At 40.2% G+C, this 26,125-nt stretch overlaps 1 protein-coding gene across 1 annotated transcript in view; it reads left to right on the top strand.

The window, feature by feature from the left end:
- Positions 1–8,815: 8,815 nt before the first annotated feature.
- Positions 8,816–26,125, top strand: part of tspan18b (tetraspanin 18b) — a 60,936-nt gene continuing 43,626 nt past the window's right edge. The window contains exon 1 of the mRNA XM_014983789.2: positions 8,816–9,068. The gene's annotated coding sequence lies outside the window, so the exon portion shown is untranslated. The remainder of the gene's footprint in view (positions 9,069–26,125) is intronic.

Consider the following 26,125-nt stretch of genomic DNA (forward strand, 5'->3'; position numbering starts at 1 on the left):
GTAAAACCTTTTCCCATCGGATGAGTCACAACCACGGAGAACATTTCAAGGTCAAACTTTCAGGTTTTCAGTCTTTGTCTGTAATTGTTTGAATTTCAGGGTGACAGTTTCTCCTGATAACAGAGATTATCCCTGCAGCATCAGAAAATCTCTCGCCTTCTACGCTGCTGCACAAATAACTCACCGTCATTAACTTTTCATTTCCCTCATCATGACTGTCAGTTGTTTGACTTCACAGTTAAGCCAAACTGTGATATCTGCTGAATTTTCTTTCTCTAAATCTCAAAAATAATTCTCATTTTATGAAGTCCTATCACGTCTCCTTTTATATCAGAACTTCTGAAGCAAATATCACTTTTGAATGATGAGGTAGATATGATATGTTGCAGCGACGCTTTTATGGTTTTTCTGAAAAACAAATCTGTAAGGGGAAACAAATAATAATAAAAAAGTTGCACCCTCAAATAACCACCTTTTATATCTAGGGATGCACTGATACGAAAATTTCGATATCTGATATTAATATTGCTGTGATGTCCAAGGACCAATATTTACAGATATTATATATATTTGTCTACTGTTTTGTTACCTTTGGGGGAAAAAAAAGATGACCAGGAACAGTCGGCAAAAAGATGGAAATAAATATCAGTTCTTAATATCAGCCCAGTTTTATTACTGATACCGATATGTTAAGAAATGACTAATATCGGCCGATACGATGTTACACTTAGGTAAGCACAATATAATAACTGTATCTGTGCTTTTGATTATTATTATTAAACGACTCAAAAACTCACCAATCTTCCCACACGTGTCAATCATGTGGGAAATTTACTTATTTTAAGGATTTTGCAAAAGTTGCAGTAGAAATGGCTCAACAGCGCCCCCCAGCAACTTTCAAAACCAACTACTCATTCAGCTTACATTACTCTTAAATTGGACAGAAGTCTGCTGCGTCTGTCCTCTACAACAAATAAGTCGTCCATTTTGTAATGAAAACAAAAAAACTTGCTTTTCTCCTTCTTTTTGTTGTTTCTGTCTGTGTTGTACCTGCTTCAATCATTACACCTTCGTGTGATTAATAATTAACATAACTATAGTTACAGGTAATTGCTTTGATTGCCTTTAAATAAATCCTAATTGGAAACATATTAAGAATGTGATTGCTTCTTTAAATATGTGATGCAGCTGTTCAGTGGGATGGGTAATGAATTCATCCTTCAGATATATTGTTAGATTGATTACGCTCCTGATGATCAATTCATGTCAATCCGTTTAATGCATGACGCCAACCGGAGTTAATCTGGAAGGTTTTGTTTTTCTTACAGCCTCATAAATTCATTGACTTGATCGTCTTTTCTGGAAAGGAGAGAAAAACGAAACGAAACATCTCACGTTGAGACGTATCGTTAAGCAAGATTTTATTTTTTCCCATTTCAGAGATTTTATTCATGCATACAGGAACAAAAGCAGCACGGAGTGGCTGAGCTTCGGCATACATCAGGTATAATAGGTATTTGTGCCTGAAGTTCCTCAGCATGTAGAAACATCGCAGCAAACAACCATCATGAGACGGGGGTCCTAATTTGTGTTTTATGATCTCAAATAAAATTATGCATGCAAGTTCTGGCGCTTTGAACATGTCTGAGCGGCTTCTCTCTGGGAGGCGTGTTTACAGACGTATCCGATGACATCTGGAGTGTTAACCGGGGAAAAAAAGCTCTGTTTGTCAGCTCAAATTTCTGCTCAGAGGACCCGACAGGTGTCTCCGAGCTGCACGCCTGTTCTCCTTCTTGGCCATGCTGTGCAAACACATGCGTAATTCTCCGATGGCTGCCCCGTGTCCTGGTAAATCTCACACAGAGCAGGCAGTAATGAGAAAAAGGATAACTGTGTTCCATCAACAGCTGAGCCCTGCTGTTCCCGTCAGCGTTTAATGCACACGTATAGCTGCTGGCATGGCAGTTGCTAAGCAAACGATGGTATCCAAGCAGAAGTTGGCAGGAAAACACAGCTAAAGTTGATTCAATGGATCGGATGCCGCTGGAGCTGATTTCAGGCCACATCTATAGTTCATTTATCCCTAATAGTTTTCTGAGAGGAGATGGAAAATTGGCTCGATGTCTGTCAAAATGTTGCAGGGCTGAAGGTTGCAGATCCAAAGTGGAGTCTGGGAATGTCATTTATGGTCCACAGGACATGAGGAAGGACCTGGAGGACAGCAGAACAGAGTTATGGACTCTGGGCTTAATTCATGAATGATTATAAGGGAACCTGCGATGGAAAAGTCACATTCGGCACATTCTTCCATTTGGGTCTGAGCTGCTCCTAAAAAATAAAATAAAATAAAAAAAAAGCATCCAAATTTGGCAATAAGTTAATGTTTGGAGGTTTTTGAATCAACTCATTTTCCAGACGCCTGAAAACCAAAACTTGCAACCAAAATCGACAAGAAGTTTGTTCTGAGCAGTAGAAACCCAAAGTTATTTTTAAATTATAAAAACAATTTTAATGGCTGGAGTTTTTTTTCTAAAATCTGAATTAAGCTTTTTTTTTTTTTTTAAACACTTGTTTTAGTGGCATCTGTCAAAAACACAGAATATGAAGAGGAGAGTTTGTTCTGAGTCAGTTCCAAGATAAACAGAATCGCTTTAGGAAAACAAAGAAACTGGAATACTTGGCATGACATACAAATAGATTGTTCGCTCCCAGTGAACCAAATTTCTAGATGAGGAGGAGGAGGAGGAGGAGGAGGAGGAGGAGGAGGAGGAGGAGGAGGAGGAGGAGGAGGAGGAGGAGGAGGACGCCGCAGTGGTGAATTTCCTGGCCTACTTTCCTCCATTCATCAGCGAGTTTCTTCCTCCTGGGAACTCAGGGATGTACAGTATGCAGAGAGTTCAGCCACGCTTGGCCAGCCACCATAAGACAAAACCCTGAAATGGCTGCACCCTCTGTGGGTTGAGGGGGGGGTTGGTGGAGAATCAGCACATGACGACTGGTCCAGGTCCAGTCATTCCTCGTTTCCATCTTCGCACTCCATTTCCTCTCCTCTTGCTCCCCCGGTGCATTGTGTGTGACTCCGTGCATGTGTGTGTTTGTGCTTGGTTAAGATTGGACCTTGCAGATGTTTCTGCTGTGTGGATTCCTGACAGAGGCGGTGTATAATGTATCTGGAAAGATTGACACTCCGTTCACCCCTCCTGCTGCCTCTCCCTCACTCGTACCCGTATCCCCGGGCTGCTGTCACTGAGCTGCAGCAGGTAGGCATCTGTAATTATTAAGGTGGAGGAAAAGATCGCCCTGGATTGCCTACAGGTGTTTCTTTTTTTGTTTTGTTTTGTTTTTTTAATGCAGAGGAATGCATACAATAACAGAGAGAAAACAATGCAGCTTTCTAATTCCATTTTAAATCTCTGTTTTTATTTTCCTGTTCCTGCAGATTTGCCTGATTATTCTTCTAAAAGGTGCTTGGAGCTCATTGCTAGGTTACAGACAGGTAGCGCTGCTGCAAATCTGTCTAAGTCGAGGCGTTTCTGAGTAAAGACGACTTGTTAGCTGCTGGCTGAAGAGTGAAAACACCGCGCTGTAGTGTCACCTCTGCCTGACTCTCCTCTCGGTTAAAATGACAGATGCAGACAGGCTCTGTAAGCCAGATGGAGCTGCATGAATTCACACTTCATTTCCAGTGAAAGCTCACTGATTTTAAATAGTGTCTTAACAAAAGTCTTTGAGGGGCTTGGGGTGCTGGTTCACCAGAAACTACATGAAAACACCAAAATATCACACAAAAGTTTCCCCCTCGAGACAAAAGACTTGGGCGACGTTAAATTCTGGAAAACGGGATTATGACTCATGCTTCACAGTGGAAAATTAAAACAGCAGCTCTTATTCAGAGGCGATGTCTCTGTACGGGTGTCACAGGCTCCCCACAAGGTATTTAGAGAACAACTAATGCCAACATGCAACCCCGTTTTTACGGATTGATCTTCCAGTTGTGGAGTCACGGAGGGGGCCGGGTGCACGGCGCGTCTCCTGCGGGCGCCGCATGATGTCCCCTGACAGATTGAGGCTGCAAGATCGTCTTTGCCGCCTGTCTGTATGTTCATGTTTGAGGGTTTTATGAGAATCAAAATAATGGGGAAACGAAGTGCACTGCTGGGGAGAAGCACGCTTCAGCTTCATTTGTTTGTTCAAGAAAAAAAAAGAAAAAATGCCAAGAAAACAAGTTCTATAAACCAAATCATCATTTAGTGAGGTTTTATTTATTTTTTACTGCAAAAACGCAAAATCTGACCGAGTATTTTTGGTCTAATTTCTGGTGCAAATATCTCAGTTCACTGAAATAAGACAAAACTAACTCACAAGTAACTGTTCAGCAAGATATTATTGTTTTAAGTAAATAATTTCTTATTATTGATGAAAATTGGCAGATTATTTCATCTATTACAAAATGGTATTAGTGAAATAATCTGCCATTGGAACTAGTACTTTTCATCAATAAGAAGAAATATCTTGCTGAAGTTATTTTTGTCTTATTTCAAGTGGACTGAGATATTTGCACCAGAAACTAGACCAAAAATGCTTGGTGACATTTTGTGGTTTTGCAGTGAATCCTTTGCAGTAGCTTCACATTTTGTTAAATTTAAAACAGAAACTTTAATGAATTTTAGTGGGATTTCATGTGATATATAGGTGTATCACGATAACAAATTTTGCTGGTCGATAAATTGTTCCAGAAGTTATCGCGATAAACGATAATATTGTTGTTTTGAGACCATTTCCAAGTGATATGATGGTAATAATGGCATAAATATGCAAGAACACATCCTCAAGGTCGATAAACCTTAAATTCTAACAAACATTTAACACTGGAACTGTAAGACATTCTAAATACCCAAAATAAATAAACAAAACAACAACAAATAACAACAAAGACTTGGAACAAAATTGTCCTTCAAAAATAATGAATGAGGAAAGTGGCAGACGCCTTTCCACACGTCTAAAATCTGAATAAAATGCATTAAATGTTGGACTTTATCAAAATGTGGAAAAGTTCAAGTTGAGTGAATACTGTCGATGATTTTTGCTGTAGTCTTCAAAGCCAGATTAGCTGATTAAAAAGATGAAAGACATTTAATAATTCAGAGAACGAGAAAGAGTCCAAATTAAATAATTCCAGGCTTGTTTTTCCTGTTTCCACATCCTAAGCATCTGACTACATTGGCACTTTTTGTGTTTTTTTTTATCTTTCCATCGTTTAAACTTATATCACCAAGGATAAAACATTTACGTATTTATGCTTTTACAAAAAATAAAAAATGCATTTAAACATAAAACAGATCAGCATCTCAATTCCACAGAAATGTTTTGTATTAAAATATTCTGCTGCTCCTGCCAGGGGAAATCTTCAAGATCATTTGTGTTTCTGTGTGTATTTCTCTTTCTCTCTTTCTGTGTGTGTGTGTGTGTGTGTGTGTGTGTGTGTGTGTGTGCCCACAACAACAAGGAGCACTGTGTGAAAACTTGTGAGGCATGACCATGGCCTATTTAATGAGACAGCATGTAGTCCAATGCTGCGTGTGTGAAAATAAAGCGCTCATAGTGCAAATTAAATTAAGCAGGTTAGTGTGCCAGAAGAATGTGAGTCTGAAGAAGACTCTGCGAGGAAGCGTGGGCCGTCTGTGATTGTGTGCATCATGTGGTTAGCGTGGACAAAGAACAAAATGGACATTATACTGACCGCTGCTTTGTGGGGGACAAACAAGACGACCACACAGCAGCCGAAAACAGGACACACTGAATCCGATTTACAGAAGCTGCAGTTCCTCTAAACTTCCTCTAAACTAATTGAAAATAATTAGGTTATTTTCAATTAAAAAGAGGAATTATGAACAAAGAAACTAGTGCATTTACTGAATCTGGGTTTCTGATATGTTAGATTTGAAAACATTCATTAAACGTTCCAAGGCAACATTTCAAGCACGTTTGTTTTAACACCAAATATCAGGAATTTGGATCCCTAGAAGTGTTTTATAGATGCTGTCAATAAGACATTATTGACTTAAAACAAGCTCCTATTTCTTATATTTTCATGTTTCTTGCTGAAAAGTTACTTGTCAGTTAGTTTTGTTTCATTTCAAGTGAACTAAGACATTTTCACTAGAAACTAAACCAAAATGACTTGGTAGGATTTTGTGCTTTTTGCAGTGTGTGCAGTGAAAGCAGAGTGTCGCTCTTTGCTGGTTGCTGATAATAGGTTACATTGTAGGAGTGTTGTGTGAAGCTGAACTGCATTTGATCTTGCCCCAATTCATGTAAAAACCACCATGACTGGAGATAATCTTTTATTTCTGGCTATCGGCTTCAGCAATTAATTTTTAGCAGGTGAAATGTTGGATTTAAAATTGAAAACAAGTTCAGATTTTTTTTATTTTCTTACCTTGAAATGAATGTACATTTATTAAGTCTTTTAAAAAGCCCTTTGCTACTTTATCAGTGGGTACACGCTGCATTTGTTGATCAATCACTGATTAGCCAAAGACAACAAACAGTTTCTTGATTTAACAAGAGTCTTGGAGAGGACTCCTCCCCTAACCAGTGGTCCATGCGAGCGCTCAGATGGTGGAAGGGGCTTTTTTAGTCACCTTAGCCTTTCTTTACTCTCTAAGTCCTCTGAAAATACCCAAGGAGCCAAAAAGAAAACACCTCGCAGCTGTTCCTTCTGCCGCCAACTCACTCCTCTGATACCTCACTTTACTTAGCCGCACGTCTCAATCCTGACAACATTCTCAAACTCCCCAAGCTAATCTTTGTCCAGTTTTGACATCGCATTTCGTTTTCAAAATGCGTTTTAAATCACAGAGCTCCCAAGGGGCAATAAGGACGAGATGAAAAGAAAACACGAGGAGACGGGGGGTTGAAAGTATCACGTTTGCCAGGGAGAATGTCAGTGTCACGACCTCGGAGGAGAAGGCAAAAAGATCAGCCTCTGGAGCGCTTATCTTGCTCTCCATCTGCAGTAGATTCTGTGACACGAGGAGCACAGAGGGAGAGAAAACACTTCAAGCCCACTCCAAACGTGGAACAAAAGCCCTTCTCCTGTTTTTCTGGCTGGAGCGACAGGCACACAGCATGAATAATTAACAGGGACAAACAACAGCTATCAGGTGGTAGATCTGGAAAGTTGGTGCTGGTCGTCAACAGGGGAACTCGTTTGTTCCGTATTTTTGTCACTTTAACGCAAAAATGAACGATATCTACATGCTAAGTGTCCATCTTTGCATTTGGCTATGAATCCTGCCTGTGAACATTTTGATGTGCGTTATCGGTTTTACTTTTCGTGTCTGGGTCGGTTCTGGAGTTCAGATGCTGCAGCGCTCTGCAGACGATGAGTAGCTGATTTATGCAGTAACAGCTTCGCTCTGAGGCTTCATTTGTCAGAATTTGCATTTCACACTTTTTGCTCTGTATTGTTTCTCCATGACATTATTGGGGTAACGGAGTAAAACATAATATGTTGTCCTTCCACACTGCAAAAACACAAAATATTACCAAGTAATTTTGGTCTAGTAGTAACAGTCAGCTCTACGTTATGATGTCACCAGGTGATTCAGAATCCATCCAATCACTGAACAGATCCTTAGAACAGATAAATGTGTGGATGTGTCGAAACTTTCTCCAGCTAAACACAAACGAAACTGAAGTTATTATATTTGGACCTAAGGAGGAACAATGTAGAGTCAACACACAGCTTCAGTTATTACAGCTGGAAACTAGAGATCAGGCTGAACTCTGTGAGTAGTGACGGACTCTGACCTGAACCTTCAGAGCCACATAAAGGCAATTACAAAGTCGGCCTTCTATCACCTGAAGAACATCTCCAGGATCAGAGAACTAATGTCTCAGCATGATCTAGAGAAACTCATCCATGTGTTTATCTTTAGTCACATTGATTACCGCAATAGCGTCTTCACAGGTCTGACTAAAAAACTCAGTCTGATCCAGATGCTGCTGCTGGAGTTCTGACTAAAACCAGGAAGTTAGAGAACATCACCCAGTTCCTACAGTCCTTCCTCTGGCTCCCTGCAGCTCTGAGAATAGACTTTAAAATCCTGTAGTTAGTTTATAAATCACTGAACGGCTCAGCACCACAGTACACTAAAGATCTGCTGTTGTCATAGCAACCTTCCAGACCTCTCAGGTCTTCTGGTTCTGGGGATGCAGAACCAGAACCAAACATGGAGAGGCAGAATTCAGCTTCTATGCACCACAAATCTGGAGCAAACATCCAGAAAACTGCAAAACGGCCGAAACACTGAGTTCCTTTAAATCTACACTAAAAAACCCAACTGTTACGCTTGCTTTTGAAACATTATTATATAAATTACGAACCAAAATATAAAGTTAAGCGAAAATTTTGGTATTTTAAGGACGAAATTTGAAATAATTGATAAAAGTAATAAAAATAACAAAATCGGGCAAAAGTAATTACTCCAAATCAGTTTCTTCCATTAAAAAAACTCATGAAACTTTAACAGAAACTGCAGGTTTTTAGTGAATTTCTGGTTATCCAGAAATTTTTACTCTAGCAAGAGGAGAGATGCTTTATAATAAAATTACTCAAGTGACAGTACAGCGTGGTAAAAATACTCCTAGAAGTCAATTTCTTCAAAAAAGTTACTCGAGTAAAAGTAAATGTAAATGTAACTGCCAGTTGCTACTGCCCAGCGCTGCTCACATAAAGTGTGCGGTTCGGCTGAAGGCGTGTCCGCTGCCGCAGAGTCTCCGCCCTCCGGATCCGGACCGGCTGCTCCTGGATCAGCCGCTCAGCCTCCGCTGACTCCAACAAACTGTTTGCTGCCTCCAGTCGCAGCTGCGGGCTCGCAGGAGTGGATCGGTGGACTTTGCATTAGCTGGTCGGGCATGACTCTCTCCGGTGGACATCCACTCTGACCAGCACTTTGTGTTTTGGCGAACAGGAGCATCCAGAACCACGTCGCGTCTTTACTGAGGTTTTCTGAGGAGAAGCGGGTCGCCACAGACAGACTGAGGTTCGGCTGCGCCTTGAGGTAAGAAACGGCTCCCTGTTTCTGAGTTTAAAGTTTAATGCTTCTGAGAATTTAAAGGGGATTCTTTCTCGTACTTTGTTGGAACAAGTTGCGTCTTTCCCCCCACCTTCAATGACTTGCTGAAAAAAGTGACGAAATGAATAGTTGGTTAATAAAAAATAGCTCTACATGAATGTTTCGGGTCCGTACAGACTCAGTTCAAATCGCGTTTCTTCTACTTATCCTTCCCGTTTTACCGTAAACTCGGTGTTTCTGCGTGGTGAGAACCCGGGCAGGAGGCGCTCCGCTCCGGTCCGGTCCGGAGCGGAGCGCCGTGCCCTGCTTCCGTCTCCAAGCTGGCACCCTTCCCACGGCGGATCAGCCCCAACCCGAAGAGGCTGTCTGCCGGGACGTGGGGGGTCACCAGATGGATGCCTCTGACGGCGCTACCTTTGCTGCAGGGCAGAACTTCACTGTCAGTTTGCATTAATCAGAGGGATGCATCATCCAAAAACCTCCGCTGCCTCTTCCCCTCTGTCTTGTCAGATCTCCGCTGAAGCGAGTACAATGCGTCCTGTGAGGAAAGAGAGAGAAAGTCAATACTTTTAAGGACAGAGTCACTTATTAAACATCAGACATGTGACTTATCCAAGTGTCCAAAGCCGCTTTATTTTAAGGAACTAACACAAAGTTCAAATTCAGAATACAATGCAAAACAAAAGTATGAAAATAATTTCAGTACTAATGGTTTAGTCAACAATTAGCTACACTGTGTCTAACAGAGAACATTAAGGGTTTATGAATCATCATATCAACTAATTAAGAGTTTATATTTAATTTGGAAAGCTTTTGAATTTAAACTTGTATCATGTTTCTTGGACCGAATTTGCACTCGCTCAAAGCATGTCTGTCCCAACACACTTTGATACACAGGTCCATATATGCTAATTTTGGGTTTAGTACCTTAATGTCAACATGTCACAGGAGGCTGGAATCAAACCTACAACCTTCCAATTACCAGACAGCTATCCCACCACTGATCCACATTCACCACAAGTTTCCACAGCAACAATGCTAGCACTAGTAGTAGAGTTTAAAAATGGTTTTCAGGGGATAGAAAAGTTTTAATAACTTGTAAGAATGGATTTAAAAAACTTGAAGTGGGTTAGCAACAATGCTACTGCTAAAGCAAAAATATCTAGCAAGCTTTGGTTCTCAACCCTGAGGCAATTATTACCAATGAACAGAACCTAATCTGCTGTCGTTATGTTAGGATAGCTGAAAGGCCTGCAAGCCATCTTGTTAAAATAGATTTAATGTATTGGTGTTGAGCTTTAACTTGTAGTTAACGACAACGCCAATGCTAACGTCAAGTTTGCTGGGAACCTTTACATGCCAGCTGAGGACAAATTTAGAAACGTTCAGCATTTTATCACATAATCATGTCCCAGTTCCTATATGTTTCTTTTTAACGTGAAGCTGAGTTAATTACCTACAATTTAACCAGTTTTGCTCAAAATTGGTTGAATTTAATTTATTCAAATACCTATCAGCTGTTTTATTTTATGTATTTTATGACCAAAATGCTGATCAAAATGTGTCCAATTCCAATTATTACCCCCAATTTTATTTATTAACTTCTCCCTGTTTTCGTCAGGGTAAAACAGTGATATTTCTATATTCCACTCAAGCATTTAGTCTGGTTACAGTAACTGCTAGGAATCTGGATCTAATCACATTTTGCCCCAGGAGATTGTCTCCGAGGGACTCATTAACACACAGCACTGTCCATGGGCGTGCGCCTGGAGTTGGGGCCCTGCAGCTCCCTGAGGTTTGCATGTCAGAAGAGAGGAGAATCACATCACAGCCAGTCCGTTTGGACACACTGACCGACAGACAGACAGACAGACAGACAGACTGTCAGCGCTGCTGCACTCACGCATCATAATGAGAGAGGAGCTCTGCTTCCTTCTGTTCTCTGCTATTCTTTAGTCTAATATCATTATTCCTAACCAAGTAAAAAGAGGTTGGTGGAGACAGAAAGAAAACAGAGATCTGCTTGTTCACCATGTTGCGGGAGAACAATTGCTTTGTCAAGTAAAGGGGAAAAGATAAAGAAACAGTTGAATTGATGTGTTTGGAGCAGCTGCCAACACGGATGACTAGACTCTGCCTGCAGCTTTTCTCTCCTCCGTTTGTTAAAAGAATATATATGGAAAAAGAAATAGTTTTTACACAGTAAACATCAACAGCTGCATTAGTGAACTGGTGCAGAAATTTATAACGGCGACAAAGAAGGCTGTAATTAAACGGTTCAACATTTCAGTTGATTCCAGTGGGGCTTTTTCTCTCCACCCGCCCACACACAACACCTAAGGTGTTAATAGTATCCCTGTTAATATGCTGCTTTTGATTTACCATTTACATTACAATGAAACAGAAACACATCGTCAGGATGTGATGAGTTCAAAGCTGCCGTTTCATCCAGGTCTGTGTGAGCCAGCCTGGCAGCTGAAGAAGCCGTGACACCACCTGACCTGGCACAGCTTTAAAGGCCTGACGTTAATCAGCCAGTGGTCTCTCCTTTCGGCGTCATTTCTCCACTTTTTTCCTTCTTCAGCTGGCATGATTGCAGATGAGGTGGATCTCTCTCTCTGGCAGGACATTTGACGCGACTTAACCAGATCCTCTCTCAGCTTTCTTTCCTTGTTTCCACTTTGTCTTCTGTTACTCCTGACTCCACTGCAAAAACACAGAATCTTACCAAGTGCTTTTGGTCTACAGTGTAAAGAAAAAATGTCTCTAATTTACAGTAAAATACCGGCAGCTGTGGTTGACGAAATCTTACCGTATAAATATGGTAAAATTCTGAGAAATTTGGTAAAATTATCTTCTGTAAAATATACAAAAGAGAGTGTTTTACTCTCTTTTGGTATAATAAATACCATTATTTTACCAATAATGGTAAAATATTGGTAAGGGTAATATTTTTACCATATTTGGTAAAATATGGAATATTTTACCAAATATTTTATATACAGTAAAATTATGCTGGTATTTTACCAGCATAAATTAGAGACTAATTTACCATAAATAAACAGTGTAATTTTTAGTTCAAATATCTTAGTTCACTTGAAATAAGACAAGCAAGTTATAGGAGCTTATTTTAAATCCATAACTCCTTAATATTAATGAAAAAAAATTCTGGTTCTATTGGCTAATTCTTTCACTTAAAACAATGGAAAAATGTCTTGTTATAACAAGACATGTTAGTGAAATAATTTTGCCAGTGGAACCAGTATTTTTTCATCAATACTAAGAAATTATTGACATAAAATGAGCTGCTATATCTTGCTGAAAAATACTTGTAAGTTATTTTTGTCTTATTTCAAGCAAACTAAGATATTTGCAGTAGAAACTAAAAATACTTGGTAAGATTTTGTGTTTTGCTGTGTGACTAAACATGCTAGACCTCTGCCTTGGTTGCTAGGTAACGGGCTGGGCTTCCCTGGGGTTGCTAGGTAACGGGCTGGGGTTGCTAGGTGAGAGGCAGTTGCTCAGGAGGTTTTAGAAATGACTCATTTTCCAGACAACAAAAACATGAACTAATAGCCAAAAACTATTCTGGTGTTTTTTAAGCTTGTTAAATAAGTTAGTTTGGTCTTATTTCCAGCAAACTAAGATATTTGCATTAGAAACTTTGCACATCCTCTCTCATCCGACTTGCAGAGGACGTCTATATTCACACCGAAGCCTTTGGAGCACCAGAAATGTGTAGGGAAAACAAGACAGGGTCAGCGCTCTGTTCGCTTTCTCCCTGAATCATCCTCTCTGCTCTACAGCAGCAGTAATCCACAGAGAGCCACAACTAAACGGAGTGTCTATTGGCTCAATGAGAAAATAGCTTTTTTTTTTTTTCTTTTTTCTCGATTGCAAGAGGACCCTTCATTTAATGTGTGTGGTGCACACGCCTTGGCCCGTAATGGCTTCAGCATCTTTGTTGTCGAGAGACAGGAGAAAATGAAATTTGCTTTTCAGCTGGCAGAAATAATTTACTCTCTGAAAGGTGTGTTTTTCATCAGCTGTACAGGAGCCAAGAGATGTGCAAGGTCTGATACTGCAGCTTGAGCGCTTCGATGCGGCAGCGCTTTTCTTTATTTATCAAAGCTTTGGCGTTGTCGGGCAACTGCCTAAAAAGTTGATTTAAGTTGTTTGTTTATGTTCACCCTTTGGTCTGCACACAGCAGAGCTACACAGGAAGGGTTTGTGTCTGAAACAGTCCAAAGAATGTCTTTAAAGGGAAAAACTTTGCTGCCTTGATTTAAATGGTGTCTGTTTTTATGTTGCATGTTGTCATGCATCTTCCATCAATTTACCAGATCAATTTACCATCACTTAATATAAAAGTAAACAAGATTTTCAGATCTTACAGCAGACTAATAGATCTTACAAGCATATAAACAATAGCGACAAAAACTCAAATTAGAGTAAAAAGTGTAAAAATTATTGGAAGAAATTAAATAACAGCAATTTCAGCATATTTATTTACACTGGAAGCAGTTCTCTATTTTAATGTTGCAGTACTGTTTGATGACAGCAGTTCAAAAGGTTTGAGGGTTTGAATATAAACAGAAGGCAGGGACACTAAAGAGCTTTTCAGCTCCCCTCACCGTCCCCTGCAGGATCCTCTGGGCTGCCATAGTGGAGCTACAACAGTTTGTCAACATACTAGAGTTTCCCTGAGAACACTGCAGAACCACAAAATCTTACCATGCATCTTCCATCAATTTACCAGATCAATTTGCCACCACTTAATCAAAAAGTAAACAAGATTTTCAGATCTTACAGCAGATTAATAGATCTTATAAGCATATAAACAATAGCGACAAAAACTCAAATTAGAGTAAAAAGTGTAAAAATTATTGGAAGAAATTAAATAACAGCAAAATAACTTAGTCTAGTTTCTAGTGCAAATATCTTAGTTGACTTGAAGTAAGACGAAACTGACTTACAAGTAACTTTTCAGCAACAATACAGGTGTTTGTCAATAATTTCTTAATATTGATGAAAAATACTTATTCCATTGGCAGATTAGTTCACTTATAATAAGTGGAAAATGTGGAACTAGTTCTTGGTTGCTAGGTGACGTCCTGGGCTTGGCTGGGGTTGCTAGGTAACCGCAAAGTGCCCGTTGATAGTGGCATAAGTGAAATAATCTGCCTGTGGAACTAGTATTTTTTTCATCAATATTAAGAAATTATTGACTTAAAACTTGTACTTTGTTGAAAAGTTACTTTTAAGTTAGTTTTGTCTTATTTCAAGTGAACTAAGATATTTGCATTGGAAACTTGACCAAAAATACTTGGTAAGATTTTGTATTTTTGCAGTGAAGTCGTCTAGTTACTGGAAAGTTACAATTTTTAGTTTCATTGACAGATTGAAAACTCAAAAACTTGATATTTTACAGATCAGAGAATACACCACAACCAAACTCCACTAAAATTGAAGGAAGCACATTGATGTAAGAAGCTATTTACAAGGAAAATGTATTTTTTGACATGTAGAGGCATGTTTGCAGTTGATTGTATGGAGAGAATGCAAGAGAGAGCAAGACTGAGTCATAATCACTAGTTAACGGCTCTCCTACTCACACAGTGTGACGTCGCCTCTTCTTCTAGTGCAAATTATTACTGATACCTCAAATTAAACACGTTGGACTTTTAAATCAGCATCAACAGGTAAAATCATCCACCAAACTCTGCCACAGTCGCGCTACTGTAAACCAGCCTGTGTGTTTGCCTCCATTACCCTCATTAGCTGACATGCCTGAAATAATAGTCTTCCATAAAACGTGTCAGTGCTTCACTCAGGCATTTATCAGCCGTGTGAGTATAGATCATTTTCATTGCTGCCGTTGGAGCCTTTGTGTGTTTGGCTGAAATGTGAGCACATCTCAAATGAGATCGACCACAGACGTTATCCTGGCACCATCTTATCTGTGAGCTTTTCATTTACTCGCCTTCGCTCAGAGCTCAGAGAGAGTTTCTCCCGGCTCCTTTTCTCCCTCACATGTCTCGTCCTCCGTTCGCAGAAACCTCCTTAATGTCTTCCTTCCTGTTTTTAACTTCCTTCTAAAATAATTTATTTCCAAACTTTAGGGGAGATTTTAATGACAGACTTATTCAAAGGATTTTAGGAAGCATGTAAACAGAAGAAAGTCCGTCTACCTAGAGGTTTACTGGTTAAACGATTCAAATGTTTCTGACAATATGTCAGAGTCGCAGGAGTTTTCTGCAGTTGTAACAAAATCTGAAAAAAATGCTGCGTTGGCAATTATAAAAAATAAATAAAGTCACGTAAATAGAAAAAATTAAATACAGGATATAAATATCTGGTTTCATCTGTACATGAAGGATTTTATTTTTTGATTTAAATGTTGGACCCTTGAGCAGTTGAAGCATTTTGGACAAATCTTACACACTGCAGGACTTCTGCTTTTATAATCTGTTTTAGAACATATCTAGGCTTCCACGTAAATCTTTATCCGCTGCTTGTCTCCATGAGGGTCTGGAAGCTGAGTGACCCAAACACGGGGCAGCTCCAGAGTTCACAGGGGGCAGGAAGCTGAGGGGCCTCGCTTCCTTTTTATCAGGAGGAAGCAGGATGGCTGTTTGTGCTCAGCCCAAGAATTCCTTGTGCTTATCTCGCATTCACGCCTTTTCCCCTTAATAACGGCTGGGCTGAGCAGGTAATGAGGTAAAAGGTATGTATTCGACAAGCTGCGGCGGGAGATAGCGGACCCTCCAATAGGCTTAGGGTTCGGCTCCGGTGGGGGGAGGAACGCTCGGCTCCATCTCAGGATGCGACGAACGATCTCGAAGTTTCCCCACAGCCATATTTTCCTTTACGTATTTTTTCCAGAACTAATAAACCAGTTTACACAGGTATCCATTAAAGGCTGAGGTCACTGCACAGAGCGAGCGCGCTCGGTAAATCTCAGGGTTTTTCCCGTAAGGATTCTTCATCACCTCATGCTCTTTTCATCCCCAAGATGTATTCAAAGCTCTGCGAGGGGCTTAAAGCGGGCCAGCTGTCGGGATTCGTGACACGGGTCTGACGTGTGGGGGGGAGGAGGGGGTTACCTGCCCGGCTTCAGGAGCTCTGATCAGAGACGACCCAGAAATTACACTCCAGTAAGAGCAGCAAACATGTTTTTACTCAGGTAAAAAGTAGCTATCCAAAAACGTATTTGGTAAAAAGTAAACTCAAGTCCTGAGAAACTAATCAAATTATGAATCATTTGATATTTAAAAATTACATCATCAGATGTACCAGAATATAAAGTCAACTGGAAATTTTGGCAATTTATGGGAAAAAATGACAAGAATTAATTTAGGTAGCAAAAATGAACAAAATTGGGCAAAATATTTTTTCCCAAATCAGTTCCTGCCAATTAAAAAAAAAACTTATGAAACTTTAACAAAAGCTGCAGGTGTGTCTGTGAAGTTTTGGTTACAACATGTTTGTTTTTCATTCACTGGGTAGAAAATTTACTCATAATAAAATTACTCGAGTAAAAGTAAAAAGTACAACATGGAAAAAATACTCCTAAAAGTACATATTGTTTTCAAAAAAGTTACTCAGTGCTAAGTACTTTTTTTTTCTTCCTCTTTCTGTTTTCATGAACTTAATCTTTTGTGTTATCCTTTTTGTACTTTGGTGCAGTTTTTTTTAAAAGTGGTATATAAATACATTTGACATTCACATTGACTCAAGTAAATGTAACTAGTTACTACCCAGCTGTGGCTCTGATGCACTGAATGGCGCTGAAGTTTGGGCGCTGCAGAGAGTAAACCACGTTCCATCTGGTCCCTTTAATGATTTAAAGCAGTTTTCTCAAACTGTGGTCCTCCAGCTGCTGCATGTAAACAACCGTTTGTTTGCCAAGACGTGAGCTCAAAGTGCGACGCTATAGTTAGCTTACCAGAGGATTGTGTTTGAAAATAATAACGGATAAATGGCTTAAGACCGGGTTACTAAAAAGAAAACCTGAAGATACCAGTGGAAAGTTTGTGAGGATGAGCTGCAGAATCGTTGTTTCTGAACACTGTTACGATACAAAGCTGTGCTGGGTTCTGTAGGCGGAGAACAGAGCTGCGCCCCGCGCTGACTAACTGCATCTAAACACCAAAAATAAGATTATTTATGTTGGACTACCTCCTGGCTGAAGGATAATGTTTGTTTTTTCCAAAACAACTCAAGTCTGTTTTCCTTTTATTATGCTTCTAAATTAAAAATGGCAGCAACAGTTATAGTCAGGAGCTTTTTTGATGTGTTTTCTATGATTGGAAAGCTTAGAATCCATACTGTGAAAAACTCAAAACGCTTCATGGTTTTTTTGTGGCTAGCCACATTTATATAACAGTGCCACCCTTCACATTAGGAGGAACAAGACAACACGTTACGAGACTAATACTTTAATTTGTTGTGTTATTGTTGGGGGAATTTCCAGTTGAGTGTTTGTTAAATGGGATAAGTGGTCCTTTGCCTGAAAAAGTTTGAGATTTAAAGGTAGAAATTGATTTCTTTGCAAAATTTTGAATGTTTTTGCTAAAGTTTGCATCCTTCTAAACCCAGAGGTGAAACAATGTGCAGGAAAAAGCTTCTCATGTCATTGTTCTTATTTGTTTTCTGCACTGCTTAACACTCGGCCTTCAATATTCAAGGCCCTATTAGGAGTTGCTTCTTGCTCGTCTTTGTTGCATACATTAACTGGTTTCCATTGTCACATGATTTATTTATTACCCAATATGGAGGCTTGTGCTCTGCTTATGAACTGACTGAGAAGGGAAAATCTGTCTGCAGAATCAATAATATAGTTTCCTGGATTCACTACAGCCTCAGTAGTTTAGTTCTTGGTTATTAACACATGTCTGAATAAGCTAAAACCACCTAGAACAACTCTGGATGCACCTCATGCTGAGTTTTTACTTCTCTTTTTTGGTGAAGGTGAAGAAGATAAATAGTGACTGTTATTTCATTGGACTCTGGATCTTAAAAAGCGTACATGGAAATCCCAGTCTAATGAGATTAAAAAAGAAAAGGCTTGGAGTTGGCTTTTTAGCTTCTTTACTGTAAACTTCTGTATGCACAGACAGAAGAAAAAGTTTGGGAACCACTGAGCTAAACAAACAATGCAATGCATAAATAGAGTTTTAAGCTTTTCTGGGCATGAAAGTCTCCCTTTCTGCATGTTTTCTTTAGTCTCTGTTCATTGTTGCCCTGCCAAAAAAGAAACAGTAGAAACTGCGACGCTGCATCGATGCTGAACTTGACGGGTCTCCTGCACATCCAGGCGAGTCTTTGCTGGCACTAATGTGATCTCAAGCTTCTGCTTCCTGTCCAACGTGTTTCAAATTTGCCCTGCCGCTGAACTCAAGCAGCTAGCCGCTAATTCACCATGAGATGATCTCCAACAGTTTATGATTTAAATAGTTTTAATCAGACATCATAAACAGTTTTTCACTGATGCGCCGTTTGCAGCAGTGTGTTGGCTAACTTCCTGTCCAACCAGATGCGGCTGGAGACGCAGCTCGATCTTTGGAAGCAAAATTCAGAGGTGTCGTTTAGCGATCCTGATCAAAGATTTATCAAAGATTTTGTGACGATCCTGGTCATAAAATGACACTGGAGGATTCATGCAATTCAACGCTTCTTAAGTCCTTATAAACGCCTATCATTTCATATCGGGGTCAAAATCTGCTGCTGATGCTTTCAAAGACAAGAGCATACTGTCTGTTGTTGAAAAATATGTCAACAGCAAATATATGTGCAAAAAAGTATCATATTCAATTTACTTCAATGCAGAGATCCTTTATTAATCCAAAGGGAAACTCAGCTCTCTGTACTCGGCTCCTTGTCCGTCTCTGATGAACTTTAATGCTCTAAAACTTCTTGCATTGAACAAAATGAACATTGCCTTTTTTGTTTTCTGTTTTGTTGCTTTATAGTCTGTAAATCCTACATTTGGTTAAAAAATATGGCGAGATCGACTTTATAGTGTATTGTAAATGTAAGCACAATCTATTTCCCCCCAAAACCTGGATCAAAATAATCCATCCACCCATTTTCTTTACACCCTTGTCCCTCAGTGGGGTCAGGAGGTGCTGGTTCCTCTCCAGCTAACGTTCCAGGCGAAAGGCGGGGTCACCTGGACAGGTCGCCAGTCTGTCGCAGGGCAACACAGAGACACACAACCATGCACACACACACTCACACCTAGGGGCAATTTGGAGAGGCCAATGTTTTTGGACTGTGGGAGGAAACGGGAGTACCCGGAGAAAACCCACACATGCACAGGGAGAACATGCAAACTCCATGCAGAAAGACCCAGGCTGGGAATCGAACCCAGAACTGCGCCACTGTGCAGCCCGGATCAAAATAATAAGGTTTATGGGTGGATAATGAACATTTTTGTGTCACATTGTGCTGATGTTGTCTGGCTGTTTGTGAGGGATGGCACCGGCGCGCTGCTTGGCTTTGAGCCGTTTTTACTCTCGCTGTGACTCACCGGGCCCAGAGCGTCGCTCCTCTCCTGACTCGAGCGTTTTTCACATAAATTGGGGCTCTGTCCAAGCTTCTGGCTTTTTACTGTTGCATCAGCCGTAACTGGGTCCAACATTTTCTCTTTGTCCCTCCCTGCCTGGACTCTCCTCCACATTCCTGTCTGAAATAACACTAACCATGAATATGGAAGTGCTGCTGTAACTATTTACATTGACTTGAGTAACTTTTTTGAAAATATTTTCTTTTATGTGTATTTTTGCTCCCCTGTACTTTTAATTTTACTTGAGTAATTTTATTTTGAAGTATCTCTGCTTCAGTAAAATTTCTGGATTTTCTTCCCACTGAATGAAAAACAAACAAAATTCACCAGAAACAGACAAAGTTTAATAAGTTTTATATTAAAAAAACTGATTTGGAAAAATTATCTTTTGCCCGATTTTGTTATTTTTCATAATTTCTATGAATTATTGCAGTTTCTGTCTTTAAAATACCAACATTTCCACTTATCTTTATAATTTGGTTCTTCTTCTTGTGTAATCTTTAAATATTAAATGATTGATATTGTGAGTAGACTTTTCACCAAATACTTTTTTACTCTTACTCGAGTCACTTCTTGGATGCTTTTTACTTTACTTGAGTAGAAATATGTCGAAGTATCGCTGCTCTTACTCTGACAGTTCTTCTGAACTCTGTCTGGTCATCAGATAATTCAGAAAATGGTAAATTTCACTTCATGTCTCACTCTTTGCTGCAGTTTGGGATCTGAACTCTTTAAACGAGGTCGTTATCTCCGTGTACAAAGGAAATGCAGGTTGATGCTAGATGTTTACCCGTTATTTTGTTTCTTCTGCAAACATTTAGTTGCGACATGAATCAGCTGCAGACACGGTGAGGACAGGGGCTGTGAATAAATGATGCAGCTTTATTAACTTTCTCCACTCGTCCTTCTGAGGGATTTATTTCCAGGATGACTCGCGGTGCATCCTGCCTGGTTAATAACACTTTAATGTCTCAGGCAGTGATAACGATCCCCCCCCCCACACACACAGCCTGGGGGTGAAACACAACTGGAACCGGCGAGCTTTTCTATTTAAAACTCCCAATCTGTGCTGCATGTTTTAAGACATGACCGTTTTTAATTGAAAGTGAATATTTCAAACCTCAGCAGATGTAATTGGGCTAATTTTATTCTAACTTATAATGTGCGTTTGTGTTTGCGTGTGTTGCCATGCGGCTTGGAGTCGGTAAGCAGCTATAAAAAGGCTCTGAATTTTCCTTCCTCTGGGCCTGCTGCGTTTCTCTGCTGCCTTTGTAGCCCACACACCTCGTCCACGGCACGGCTCCCTGCAGCGAAGCCGCGGTCCCTCCCACAAAGTGAGACTTGCCACAGGTCTGATACGCACATGGGCTGCTTTGTTGGATCAACAGAACCAGAGGCACAGATCAGAGTTTGTCCCTCCTCAGGTTGCAGCCTTGATCTGGAGGATCTGGGGGAGAGAAGGAGACTAATGATCCCACTTAGACTTTCAGGTTTATGTTTTTACCTGACACTTCGAAAACAAGCTCTCAGAGTAGATGTGCTCAGAGAATAGACTTTAAATGGTGTTGGATTACAAATTGCTCAATGACTTATCACCATAACACTTTAAAATCAAATCAGTTTTGTTTGTGTAACACATTTCAGCAGCAACGTCTCAAAGAGCTTTGCATCATAAACTACAAAGTCGTGAAACGGTCAGTAGTTTAAACATTTTCCTGTCGTTGAACATCTGATTGTTGACGTTTCTGGGCTTTTAGTCTGGATTTGAAGGATCTCAGTGTTTCGGCTGTTTTGCAGTTTTCTGGCAGTTTGTTCCAGATCCGTGGTGCATAGAAGCTGAATGCTGCTTCTCCATGTTTGGTTCTGGCTCTGGATGCAGAGCAGAACCAGAAGACCTGAGAGGTTCTGGAAGGTTGATACGACAATCAGTTTAGAGAATATTTTGAATGTTTTTTTTTTTTACGTTCCTGTGGAGCCGTCGTCTTGTTTTTTTCATCTCTTTTAACTTGATTAAGTTAGTAGGAACTAAGGAACTTAGTTCTTAGGAACTAAGAACCTTAAGGCTAATGCTGTTTGTAAGAACTCAGTCTTTTATGTGCAGTAAATTTGATCAGAGGAAAAAAAAACAACTTGGATGACAGTATAAAATCCCTTCTTTAGTTCTCAGAAATGAAAATATAAAATGATGAATTCACTAAAAACATAAAATCTTACGAAGTATTTTTGGTCTAGTTTCCAGTGCAGATATCTCAGTTCACTTGAAATAAAACTAATTTAAAAGTAACTCAGGCTGGATGTATGAGCTGGTTTGAAGTCAATTTCTTAAAGTTGATGGAAAAGTACCAAGTCTATAGGCAGATTATTTCACATATAACAGGACATTTTTCCCATGTTATAAGTGAAAAGTGAAATTAATTATTTTTTCCCCCTCAATTTTAAGGCACTCCGATAAATTTGTGTCTTTATTCTGCCAACATTGTGGCTATATAATTATAATTTAACAAATGTCCTTGTGGTCTGGCCCTGATATCTCATCATGCAACTCAGAATGGAAGATTGAAATAAAAGCCACTTTTTAAAAAGTAATTAGTAATTTCTTTTTTAGAAAAGAAATGGAGAAAAAATCCATTGAAATCAGAAATCAGCTCTGGTTTGATCCACCCTTAGAGTCGTGTAAAAATGTTCAACTTGCTTTTAAACCTACACCAACATCTCTTCACTGCAAAAACACAAAATCTCACCAAGTATTTTTGGTTTAGTTGTAAATATCTTAGTGCACTTGAAATAAAACAAAACAGCTAACTTCAGCAGATAAACTTATTTTAGATCAATAATGGCTTAATATTGATTTAAAAAAATACTATCTCCACTGGCAGGTTATTTCACTGTCAGTTATTGACTTAAAACAAGCTCCTATTTGTTTCTGAAAAGTTACTTGTAAGTTGGTTTTGTTTTATTTCAAGTCAACTAAGATATTTGGAGTAGAGATTTTAGATTGTGTGTTTGCAGTGTCCTTCAGTTAAAACCGTTAAGGATCCGAACTGAGGACTTTTAGTGGATATGAATTGGTAGCAGCGTGTGTGTGTGTGTGTGTGCGTGTGTGCGTGCGCGTGTGCGTGCGTGTGTGCGTGTGTGCGTGTGTGTGTGTGCGTGTGTGTGTGTGTGTGTGTGTGCGTGTGTGTGTGCATACATGCGTGCATGCGTGTCTTTGCTGTTTTCCGTCTTTTCCAGAGCTTCGCCTCAGATTGCATGTGATGAGGAACTTGCAGGGTCGTGGTGGAGTCAGATGAGACGCCCCATGTGACCTCCAGGGATGCTGGGAGATTTTTGTTCAGATCGCTGAGAGCATCTGGGACAAACTCAGGACATGCTTTTAAATGTTCAAGAATTATTTTATCTGAATAGTCTGATTAAATAAGAGCCTTTTAACAAAAGATGCTCTGTGGGGTTTTTCTTTTTTCTTTTTCCTCTTCGCTTCTCGCAGGGGAAAACAATTCGACAGAAACGCAGAGTGGCACGCTGCTTCATGCTTTTTTGATGGTGGCTCATGAAATTTTTAACCTTCCGCTCGTTCTGAAAGCGCGGCACTCCAGACGGCGTTCGCGGGTCAGCGCACTAAAACACGGCCTCTGTCCTTTGGGCAAACAGTCGGTCAGCGCCAGCCCAAGTGTTGCAGCCACAAGCAAACCATGCCATTAGCGTGCAAGGAGGCAGTGCACTCGCATCTCAGCTCCCTCTTTCAAACCTCCTCAAAGAACTGCGGTTTTCCAACAAGTGATGCAGTTCATTTTCTTTCCTAATAGCTTTTGGAGGGAATGCATTCGAACTGTGAAGTCTGTTCCTTTTTTTCACTTAATCCACAATTCTCTGGGCGCTCTTTCCTTTGAAGCGCGCAGTAAATAGAATCCACTGCACTGGAAACGCATCCAGCCTTTAATAAACCATTTGATGTTTATTAAAGGAGTTTGGTTTTATCACGAAACGCTTTAGAGCCCAGACTTTTGCTCCGGCGCGCGTTTATCAGAGGCTGCGCAGCACCCACAGGTGTCCCCACTCGCTGAATCTAATTTGGCTGCTGTGGTGATTGATTTAAGTTGATAATAAAACTAAAAGGAAGGTTAAAAAAAACCCAGCAGAACATCAGGTGATCCTGGCCGCCTTCCTGCTGATTTCTCACCTGCACCAGGTGTCGAGTCGTCCAGCTTCACGCCGGCGGCCACCTGTCTCTGCTTCTCGGAAGTGTTTCCCGAAGCAAACGCTCACTTTGGGAATGCCTCCAAACGCGTGCACCTGTGAGAAATGGGCTCAGATTATGTTTCCCAATAACACTTGGCAGGACGCAGATCCCAGATGAAATGCTCGGATGCCGAAGCCAAAGTAATTTTGTTGCTGTTTTTCTTTTTGCACTCCCCCCCAACTGAGTTGATGTTCTTTTGGCTTCACAACTATGAAGAGATGCATTAAAAAATCATCCAGCTCGCTCATCCAAGCTGCTGTTTGAGCGAGACAAATGACAGAACAGACATTTACTCAGATGGATCTGTTTGATTCCTAAACCTGGAGCTGATTTCTGCCACACAGAGAAACCATAACACCAGGAAAACAATCCAAGCTGGAAGCGCAGCGTTACTCCAGTTTGAAAAATGGACACCTCACTATTTATTTAATAAAGAGCACATGTCTGCAGTTCCTGAAGCTGTATCTGGAGGAGCGTCGACGACGACCATGCAGTCGGTTCTGTGAGCTTGTTAAAACACCCACTTCAAGTATTCAGCCCGCTCTCCAGTTCTCTGCACTTATTCTGTTGCTTTTGGCTCAAACTGCCGGTCTGTTGTTCTTCCAAGAAGCTGGAGACGTTACTGACAGCTGGAGATTTTGAAAGAAACGAAAGAGAGAAAGACGTATCTCCCACTGCAGTTCTTCAGCCTGTGGTACCGAATACAAACCGGCTTTTATTTAAACGTTCATCATCCAGGAGGAAAAATAATCTAACATTTTATATCGTAATCATTTCAACCCTTCTGTGCATGAATTATGATCCTTTGACATTATTTTTTTCCAGAGTGTTTTTGATTTTTTTAAGGCATGAAAAAGGTGGAATTTTTTTTTTTTTGTAAAATAAAAAAAACTAGGATTTTTTTCTAGGTGATCGATTGTAATTTCCTCTAAGCACGAGTTATTTAGAAAGCACATCAGTAGTATTAGTCTTTAGAGGTCACATGATGTTTTTTACCTGCTACAGCAGAAGGAGGGACTGGATGTTCCTGAGTCTCTGCCATGTTGGATTTAACCAAACTTTTCCTGCACTTGCAGTAGATGGCCAGTAGTTGGCAGTGTATTGTGGTCCGTGTGCATTTATAACATAAAAATCCATGAGTAACACAAGAAACTGGCTTTAAATGAGCTGCACTGCAGTGACTGCTATGCATGAAGGGGTTAAAACTTATGTACAACCTTAAAATATTATTTTTACATCAACTGAATTATCTAAATATGTGTAGAGTTGTGGAAAAGTTGCATTTCTTCTGGTGAAATATAAATAGTTTTTGATGTCTGGGACCAAGAATGTTTTTGTTTTTGTTATTTTTTTTTTTTCCACTTGCGATTGTCGACTTGGAAAAGCAATTTATTTTCAAATGCCAAAAGTCGTGTTGGTTTTTGTTGCCTTTGCATGTGAATACAGTTGTGTGGGATCAATTTAATTTTTGCTTTGTCTTTATGGTAATCCGTCTGTTTCCCCTTCCTCTGACATCAGTAAAACACGCGCTGCATTAGAGCAATGCTCTCCTACATAATAGCTTCTCAGTAGATGCATAAAACAGTCTGGATGGAAGCCTTTTGGGGCTGAAGCTTTACAAGCAGCCTTAAAACAATACGCCAGGTCAGACTTAAACCTTCATCATGAAAATCCCAGCTCTTTGTTTTACAGGCGTGCAGCACTACACGGGCTGTTTATTTTTAACTTTATGTTTGCGGTGAGGCTGATTGAATTGCTCACAGTTTCATCACCGGCCCAATAATTACTAAAGTTGGCATCAGCAGGATCTGCTCAGGCAAGAACTGTCTTCATTTCTGCTGAGACGACTTCAAGTAAATCAACAGAGACGATCCTGTGTTTGTTCTAGTTTATTACACGTTTTTTTCGTCTTGCTTTAAGTCTTAAAGGCACCTTTTTAGACCGTTTTCTCATCGTCGTACTGCCGATGCATCTCTGACCCCCAAACTGCCTCAGATCCGTCATGTTTTGTGGCCTGAATCTATCGACTTGTGTTTCTGTAGGGACTTCATTTTGGAGCCGCTCCAAGCAGCTCGGTTTTCATCCTCTCCCCATCGTTTCTCTGGCCCCCGTAAATCAATGTGATGTAATTGTATAAACTCCCTTTTCCCACAGCTCTGAACTGGAGGCACAACGTTCTCAGGGAGAAAGTGATTCAGCGTGACCCGCTAACCTCTGCCTGTTGATTCCCACAGT

Source organism: Poecilia mexicana, unplaced genomic scaffold, assembly GCF_051168715.1.
Source record: "Poecilia mexicana isolate PSO_F unplaced genomic scaffold, ASM5116871v1 scaffold_6, whole genome shotgun sequence".
Taxonomy (NCBI): Eukaryota; Metazoa; Chordata; class Actinopteri; order Cyprinodontiformes; family Poeciliidae; genus Poecilia; species Poecilia mexicana.